General features: G+C 34.5%; 1 long non-coding RNA gene across 1 annotated transcript; it reads right to left on the reverse strand.

The window, feature by feature from the left end:
- Window positions 1-230: 230 nt before the first annotated feature.
- Window positions 231-9,045, reverse strand: LOC108550082 (uncharacterized). The gene is made up of 3 exons (XR_001890395.1): window positions 8,779-9,045; window positions 914-1,084; window positions 231-451 (listed from the first exon to the last, which is right to left on the reverse strand). It is a non-coding gene; the product is annotated as an uncharacterized LOC108550082 (long non-coding RNA).
- Between the last annotated feature and the right edge of the window lie 870 nt (window positions 9,046-9,915).

The raw sequence follows: 9,915 nt of genomic DNA on the forward strand, positions 1-9,915 counted from the left end.
CTAGCAACAAATATGGATCCCATAAATATTGTTTTCAATCAGAAAATTGTCTCTGCCATAGGTGTCCCGTGTAAGCAAATAATCGGAGAGCTTGGAATACCATCGTTCCTCGACCCTCTTACCTGGGCGTATAAAAATTCTTAATCTAAAACCAATTCGGAAGAGTGTGCCGGGAAACCCCATGGTTTTTATAGGGACACACTCACCTTATGTAACAGGGAATTGGCAGAAGGTATTTCCTAATATCGAACCAGCGTCCCTTGAAAAAGAATGTCGAAGTGACATCGCAAAGAGGGAAACAGGAAGAGGAAAGGCAAGAGGGAGATGGATGAACGGAGACAATGGAACAAGCGGATGAAAGAGAAAGAGAGAAAGAGAAAGAGAGAGAGAGAGACAGAGAGAGGGAGGGAGCACTGTCACGTTTAACTCCTCTTACTTTTCTGAAGGAAACCTGTCAAAACAAAAGATTCTTAAATTCCTTCGACGAGGAAAGTAAGCGATGGTTGTAAGCGGATTAAATGCAACGAATTAGAAAGAAGACCCATTATAGCATTATGAAGATATCGAGTGTTACAATCATAACGTACTATTGCAATTAGTCGGGAAATTAATACCTTACCAGTGAATTTCGTGCAACAAGGATCAAGTCGGGTTTCTGTGATATTTCGTTACATTTTGGATTTTTGTGTTTCATGTACACTCAGTTACTAAAAATAACTTGAAACGAGTAAAAGAGATATGTATACAAAATTGAAATGTGATCTTCACAGGACTTCCTGGCATACAAATTTTTGTAAATGATTTTCTACGATACATGGTTTAGAACTTTTCAACAGAAAATAAAATTTAAATTAAAGAAAAATAAAATTTCCCATTAATATGTCCTCTACGTGTTCACCTAAGGAAAACTTACCTGCAACGGATTATGTTCCTTTCGACCATCGAACTATTATCTGAATCATTGTTTCGTATTAACAATAGTTTCGGAGATATTTAGCTGGATCTATTTAAATGAGGCTTCCTTTATATATTAACATTGATTTCCTTGAATTTCACCGTCACTTTTAGGAAGATGAAAAGGCTTCTGTAACAAAAATTATGCAGTTCGAAAGGGACCATTGTATGATAATAATTTTTTGGACAAGTGAAGATTTTTTGAACATTTCAAGGTCATCTTCATATTTTTATTATATGACATATTATATTTATTTATTTTTAATGAAACGGCGGATATTTAGGCAACTCCGACAACCTATATTTCAAAATCTGAAACGTGTTCTTATACGAAATCAGAAATTATTTATAGCTCTGTAAATATTAGTCTCTTGACCTAAGTATGTTCATTTAACGAGTGCTATAAATTTTAGAAGTTACGAATCTTTCCTTTTCACCCTATATAAGTTGTGAATAGATTTATGAACATAAAATAGCGTGAGCATCCTGTATATCTACTACAGTCCCAGTATTTGTAATGGCTCTTTGAAATTTCATATTAGAGGGATTCAAATCAGGATAGAATTCTCTAAAATCCTCGCTTAATCACTTCGTCCACGCAAATACTTCCTTCGACCTTCACTGTCTTTGCAACAAAGGTACTTGATCTTTGACGAGTACTCATTCTGCTGATATGTGCTAAGTAGTTCGATCTTGGACGCAATACATTGCTCTGCATTCTCTTCTTCGTGCCAGTATATCAGTTATGCACATCGAGCTATATAAAATCGGTCGATGTAGATGATAATTTGAGATTAAACAACTGAAAGAGCAGAAATTTCATTCCTATGTGAACTATTCGTATTCATATTTTATATAAAGTGGATATAAATTTATGGAATTATTATTCAAATTTTACTCTCAAATGTATCGGGAATTATGAAAGCAATTTAAAAATTAACCAGTGAGTGGATAGTTCTTGGCATAGTCATAACTGTGACTACGTCATAAGCGTGATAAGATCATGGGAAAGTTATTGTGATTGTTGCGACGACAATAATACTTGGGGGACGCGCCTCGCCGTCCTCCTTGGGGATCAAAAAATTATAAAACAAGACATCGGACGATCGTGAGAAGTCGAAGACGTAAGACGGTTTGGAGAAATCAAACAGAACACATCAGATGAAGTTAGCGAGAATTGACACAGAAAACATCAGACGGTTTCGGAGTTCAGATAAAACACATCAGACGGTATTGAGGAGTCGAAGACGTAAGATGGTAGTTGGGAGAAAACGAGAAGACAGAAAACGGGAGACGATACAGCACACACACTAATCACACATAAACGAATCATAATCGCGTAATAAAGTGTAAATATAACCAAGCAAACTGCGCTTTATTACAACACCTAAGTGCTCAGTGTCTCGTAAAGATTCGCCACGCTGAGAAAAGGGGCAACACAAGTATAACAACGCTGCCCCCTCCGCGTGGAGCTTATCTACATCCACGCGGTGCAACAGTGACCGACAATGAGTACCTGAGATTATTAATCTTATCGATATTAACGGTGACTGTGATCAGCTAAGAATTGACTTTTGAGGTGTACCAACGATAACTATGGGAAAACAACGTGTTCCGTCCCGGAGAGCGTGTTTAGGATATGATTTTATAATTAAGGCCTACACTTTTAACAGACCTAACGGTTTATTTTATATTTTATACCGCGACTGCAATTCCGGAGGTTCGATGTGCCTCAACGCCGTTCTAGCGGATTAAGCTTATAAAGGTAAAGCAAAATTAGGAATTTTACTAGTACCAGACGCGACAGATGGGACCCACTTGTGACAGACCCAACAAGCGACGGACGGACGGCACTTATAAATCACGTCATTGACCATCAGAAATCGGCTCCTTGACAGTTTCCTACTCCTTAGCCAAAGGTCCTTATGTCACACCCTCTGTCCAATTAAAACTCTTTACCTTTCCACCACCAACATCTATTTTACCCAATCAGAACTAAACTAGAGAAAACACCTGACCGAACACGACGTGACAGGACATAGAGCAAAATCGAAAGTTCAGTTCGTCTTCGGCACCAATCCTTAAAACATCTAAATTACACATACAAACGCGTGTTCGAAACGGTACTCCGTTAACGTCTACATTATAACTATTCTACACTTTTCTCTAAATAAACACTCTCTTTTGACCACACACATTCTGGATCCTTATTATCACAACTAGTCACGCAATATTAATTTGGCGCGTGATAAGCGTTCTTGGAAATCGAAGAGATTCGATACCGTAGGACGCTACACCTCCAATTCCTATATATATAACTCCCCGACCTTCCAATAGCATCACAGCCTAAGGAAGGGTCTGCTAATATATAATATAATTTTGAAATAAATAAAAACCATATATACCCCATCTACCTCCTCTTCCTTCATCCCCCTTTCCTCCTATTTATCTAATTATTTATTTTATTTATTTATCTATTTTATTTATCTATATTTATTTTTCCACCCCCTTACCCACTTAAAACCAAAAGCTGTATAATTTTCGTGCATTTTTTGTACATAGGCAAACCCACATGCTAATATAAGATAGTTCTTAAGTTTATGTTACCTTATAGCGATAAGTGCGGTAGATTAAGTTTGATCCTAGATCGCGAGTGCTTCACGCTGGAGCCATCGATCTCGTAGTCATTAGGTATTCATTTGTAACCCTTTTGTACGTTTTGGTTCCTTTTTTATATGAATATTATTGTTTCTGACGTAGTAAACGTATGTGAAATTGGAAATTGGTAAAAATTGGCCTGCTAGAGTAGCCTTAGTGATAAGTCTACTAGCAGGACCGGGACGAAACGCATCCCTTCCTTTTCCTTATGCCCCATCTAGCTACACCGCCAACGAGGACACCTGTGACCAGGGGAAAGGGACCTGAGGGGAAGGACCCTCACAATTAATAGAGACTATAGTTACTCAGTGCCTGTCTCTCACGGTGTAGAAACCGTGACTATAATCATCCAATGCTCGACTATGGTGTTCAATTAACTATGATTTTAATTATTCTACATTTCACTTTCGAGGTGCACCATGGTAAACTAAAAAATGGCGACTATAGTCACTCAACTCCTAACTTACACGGTATACCAACGATGACTATAACCATATAACTCCTAACTCTCGTAGCATACTAACGGTAACTATAGTTATCCAACTCCTGACTTACGTGATATACTAACGATGACTATAATTATTCGTCTCCTGACTCTCGCAGCATACTAACAGCGACTAAAGTCACTTGTCAAAATCTTCGATTAATTCATAATTTTAATAGTATGTTTATATTAATATTGTCCAATCTCGTGGACGTATTGGAAAAATTAACATAACGAAGGACGGATGAAAACTCAAGGATTCAACTAAATATATCTGGCTGCCTTTCAAGAACGTTTACAGTCAGTGAAAGAAATAAGGAAACAAGGAAAGAAAGAATTTGCTTGTACAAATGCAATATATATGATTTAAAGAATGCGTATATGAGATAGCAAAAATTATAATTGGAAATTACTGTTCAATAATTACAATTAACAATTATACTCTTGGATAGAAATAAGTGATATAAGTAAAGTTCGAGAAAATAGTCTCGACTTTATAAACTAAGAAATTTCCTATATCGAGTGAAATTGTTTGGAACCCTGTAGAGTGTTTAAAATTTTAATATATCACACTTGCATTTTAGTAATGTAGTATGAATTACGTGATAAATTAATTTAGTGGATTAACAGTATTTATTAATAGTATTTATTAAACGTATTTACTATTAATGTTTTTCTTATTTATGATATTTAATATTGGGAAAAGTATAATTTTGCGAAACGAATATAACGTTTGACAGGTATAGATTACGTATAGATTAGGTGTTGGATTAGGTATAGAGTAGTAGAGTACAGTAGTATTCTCTTCAGTCAATTAAACATAATTCAAAATTATGGTTATACTACTTATGCAAATGTCCAGACGAATTGAAGTATCTCCTCCAATTTTAAGCATAATGCAATGAAAATCAGTATTCACAAGTATTCAAAAGGAAATGTAAAATCTATTTACAAATTTTAGGTATTTTTCTAACATCCAAAATTATAATTCACGCAGATACTGAATTAAAATTATGGTGGCAGAGTTATAGTTACAGAATACAGAGAGTAGAGAATTTGTAAAGAAATTTACGGTGAGAACATTAAATTAAAATATGCATTTAATTTACCTGTTTTAATTTTACTTTGTTGTCATGTATACTTAGTGTTATTTTCTGAAACCTTTCTCATTAGGAAAAATTTGTTTGTAAATCAACATTTGTATAACAACGAATCAATAGTAGAAACACATCTGTCAATGATAGTCATGAATTTTCTTATTCGTTAAAAGTGTAAACAGGAAAGGTGTTGATGATAATAATTTTTTGCGAGAAAATGCAACATTTATAGCAAGATTTTAGAAAAATAAAAGATATATAGGGTGTCTAAGAAATTGCCTGAAATTTGCAAAATAATATCCGACTGAAATTAGGCTGATTCTTCTTATAAAACTGAATCAGAAATGTACAGAAGAATTTTTCTAAACAGATTTTCATTTTGAAGAAAATTGAGTTTGAATATTCATAAAGTATGCGTACATTTTGGTACAATCTAATTCTTTCATTCTATTGGATGCGTCAGTGTTGACGAAATTTCAAGTTTCTAGACTGATTCTTGGAGATTATTCGTCTTGAGAGATCAGGAAAGTTATCTAATTTTAATAACAATTTTCATACAACATATAATAAGAGAGAGAGAGGGAGAAAGAGAGAGTAAAATAAATAAAATATTAATAAAATAAATACAAATTGTATAAGTAAAAATGAAATAAATACATATGTAGTAAATAAAAATGAAACGAACATAAATAAAATAAATAAGACTAAAATAAATATAATTAAAGTAAATAAAATAAAAATAAATAGAAATAAATAAATTTCCACTCAGAATATTCGACAACCCGTGAAGGTCATCTTCAAGACAAAAACTTCCCTTCACAGGGATTCCGTCGAGAATTTCCATAAGCAGAAATAAGACACGACACGACACAATTGCATTTGAGACATCGTTTTTCAGCTGTAAATATTTAAAAATTAGGCCAGAATGTCTCAGGGGCACAGCAAACCCTCGTACAGTACTAGCGACGGTAAGTTAGGTCACGATACAGAGAGTATACTCGTTGTCAAAGACAATAACACCAGGCTAGCAGTGTATTTCATACAACTCGCAAGAATGAATCCTTTGACCTCGAATAAACCAGTGACGTTTCGCGAAAAATCCATAGCTAAGAGAATTATGAAAGAGAGGAAAGGCATACCATAATTCACCCCGTACGATTTTCGAGTAGGCAGGATTAATGTCTCCTTCGCCGCACAAACCTGCTCACGCATGTAATCCACCAGTGCACACACCGCGAATGTTCACAGGAAAATCTACGTACACCCTGGCAACGTGCGCGGAAAAGTCGACACACACTATCAACGTCTACGGGAAAATCTATACGCGCCATAAATTTCCAGGGAAGTCTACAGACTGCACGTGGCCGTAGGAGAATCCATGAGCGCTGCGAATCTCGCAGACACGATGGATGTACGGGAAAAAAGACAATTTTTTCCCAACCTATTACGAACATTTATGGAAAAGTACGCACATATTACAAATGCCTACTGGAAAATTCGCACATGCTACGAACGTGAACGGAAAAGTATGCGCATACAGCGAATGATCACAGAAGGACCCACGCAGGGTGTGTCATTGTTTTTGACAGTGACTATACTCTTATCCTACTAGCGGATTATACGAAGTTTGGTGTGAGCAAATTCAATATGCTTTTAGAAACGTTTTGATGAAATCTTTATATGGTTATCACTGGAAGATGGAATTTAAACAAGCCCTGAACACCATTTTAATTCAGATTCTTGTTTTTCTTTTATTAATTCCGCAGGCCAATACTGATTTTTTATATTTGATACAGGATATTTTGATTAAATATGTTTATATTTATAAAATTGTAGGTAAAAGAAATTTTGAACACTTTGCTATTTCTAATTTCCGTTTTATTTTCTGTTATGGTAAAAACGAACACGAGGAGGTTCGTCATCTATTAGGGGTATCTTGATGAAATTCCCGATGAAAATGGAATTGGTCTTGGACGTGATAGTTATTTTTGATTTCTGCTTTACTTTTTGTGAAGAAATACGTAAATACCTAAAATCAACTGTAAATCGATATCGCAAGCACGTAGCCATGAGTGTCTGTGTACGAGGATGAGCGTTGCTGTGTGAGTCGTTAATTTTTAAAGACACTCTGTGATATAAACACGTGCGTACTGATTACAATAAAACAAGTTAAAGTAAAATCAATGATAGTACATATCTCTATATCTAAAATTAAAGTTACGTCATTTTTATTAAAAGTGTAAGAAAATATAGAGACGCGTCAGTTGGCAAGAATATTTTCAGCAAATGTTTCAATATTCATAATTCATGAATTATAACAATGGAATAAAAAATTTTACATAAGATTGTGCTGCTTTTTAATTTCGTTCCATTTTCTATTATAGTACGAATTGATATCAAAGTTTGTCAGCAGTCAAAGATATTTCGAGTGAATTTTTCAATGCTCTTAAAAATGAAACTAAATGTGAGTAAATGGATAAACTAATAAGAAGATTTATTTAACACAATAACAACGCAACATAGATTATAACTAAATCTCGTAAAATAAATTCGCTTCTAACTGCGATATAATCTCTCGAGGACTCTTTCACACACGTCTATATGTAATGACTGTCATTCACTTACTGATTGTTTTTTCGCGACTCTCCGTCATACTCGTCAACAACTTCTTTATACGCGATTGTGCAATTTTTACTTTCTTTTCGTTTTAAATTATGGTATATTCCGTGCGGATGAGGATATGGATGCAGCTCATTTTTGGCAGTTTCATTAAATATAAAAAAATTATTCCAAATGTATTCCGAAAAATGTTAGAATATTTTGATATCTAATCAAGAGATTTAATGAAGAACCTAGCTTTGTTTTGGCACTCTGCTATCTTCGTGTGTCAAAAAACTGGTCCAAAAGTTGATTCTGTTGATTACAAATGTTTTCACTTTTCCCAATATGTAGTATATGCTTCTCAAAATTTAAACTCTGCTTTTTAATCAACCTATGTATACATATATATTCTGTCGTCTCGTTATTAACACTAGATTGTTAATAACACTGGTTTAAGAATAAAATTGGTATCAATTCATATTAAGAAAGAACTGTAATCAATATATTAACTCATATTCATGGTATGGCTGAAATTGCTATAATCTTTGCACGTCATAGTTAGGTACCCATTAAAGATAGGTAGTTCTAATGTTAAATACGATTTTTAAAAACATATAAATTTCTTCCTAAACTGTGTCATTGTCCCCATTCAAAATACGTTACGTTATTTTCGATGAAGAATATTTGCGATACCTTCCTCGTTAAATCCACTATATGATGCAACGTTAAAATGCAATAAATGTGAAAATGACTTATAAAAAGGACGTTCAATTGAAAAAATTAACATATTTAATCAGTCACCTTCGCGGCAACACGTCATTTTTCGTTCTTCAGCTACGTAACGAAAGAGCATTGTTTATATTTTTATCTTAATCCGTTTTTCATTTTCATAGCGCTATGAATACAGTTCCTCTTGTTACATCGAATACATTTCCAGCGCAGCTGTTTGAAAAAGCAAACGCTTTTTGATTTTAAATATCTCACCTTCAAAGCGGCCGTATAGCGATGAATTTTATTCTGCCGGTTTTTCAGTTGTGGCCTCCGGTATATTGATTAATCGACGCTTTCTCACTATTTGTAAATAGTCACCTTTCCAATGTTAAATAACGATCGCCTTTTGAAGAATTGCAGTATGCATATCACAATACGTCATAGCCACTCTTCATTTCCGTTTGATGATATATTTTTCATCACATTTTCTCTGGTCAGATAACTGACACAAACAACACAGGAAGAAGAAACATAGGATAAGCTTAGAAAATAAAATTAAGCAATTATATATAATACAACATATATAATATATCATGCATAAAAGGTGAAAAAAGGCGCATAATATGCTACGCAGAATATAATATATATCTAACATTATTTATCAGCTGAATAGGAACTGGAATATAACTTGATGCTTGTTAACACTTAACACTAATTAATTTGTGAGGAATATTTCGGTGGCACAAAAGGATTTGACGAGGTGTGTGTTGCACAAAAGGACTGATTTTCTTCCACGAGTAACGTGCAGCCAGTGTCGTATTGCGAAGGAAATGGACACCACGTGATTCAGTTAGCCAATTGTATACAGGGTCTCTGATATCAGAACAAAGAACTTACTGTACATATACACCGATAAACGTTATTGCCATTAGAAATACACTTGGTGCTCCAGAGGTAGTGTTCAAGACTCGATGGTTCTGTAGTGCACAACGAAAGGAGAAAAACGTGTCTAATTAGCATAAATTCTACAATCAATCCTTGCAATACAAAATCTGTGGTAATAGTCGACACAGATTTTTAATATACATTGTGTGAGAGGAATCTTTATTTGGATGGCGTCACCCTGTATCGAGATCTATCTTTGCTTCGAGGAACCATCCAGCGTATCAATTCTCGAATCAAGGTTGAGTGACACAATGAATTGTCATAGGGTCTATAAAAGTCCAGCTGACGGGTTCGACGATACACTTTTTGACAATCCACCATCTGCACTACGTATCATAGGAGACTTTCGAGCCACCGTATACTTTATACCACCAAAAAATATAAAATATAGTTTGAATCAAAAATTCCTTTCCACTTATTAATCCGATCTTATCACAATTCATGTAAAATAAATGATGTACGTAA

The sequence above is a fragment of the Eufriesea mexicana genome, unplaced genomic scaffold (assembly GCF_001483705.2).
Source record: "Eufriesea mexicana isolate 0111107269 unplaced genomic scaffold, ASM148370v2 scaffold2467, whole genome shotgun sequence".
Lineage (NCBI taxonomy): Eukaryota > Metazoa > Arthropoda > Insecta > Hymenoptera > Apidae > Eufriesea > Eufriesea mexicana.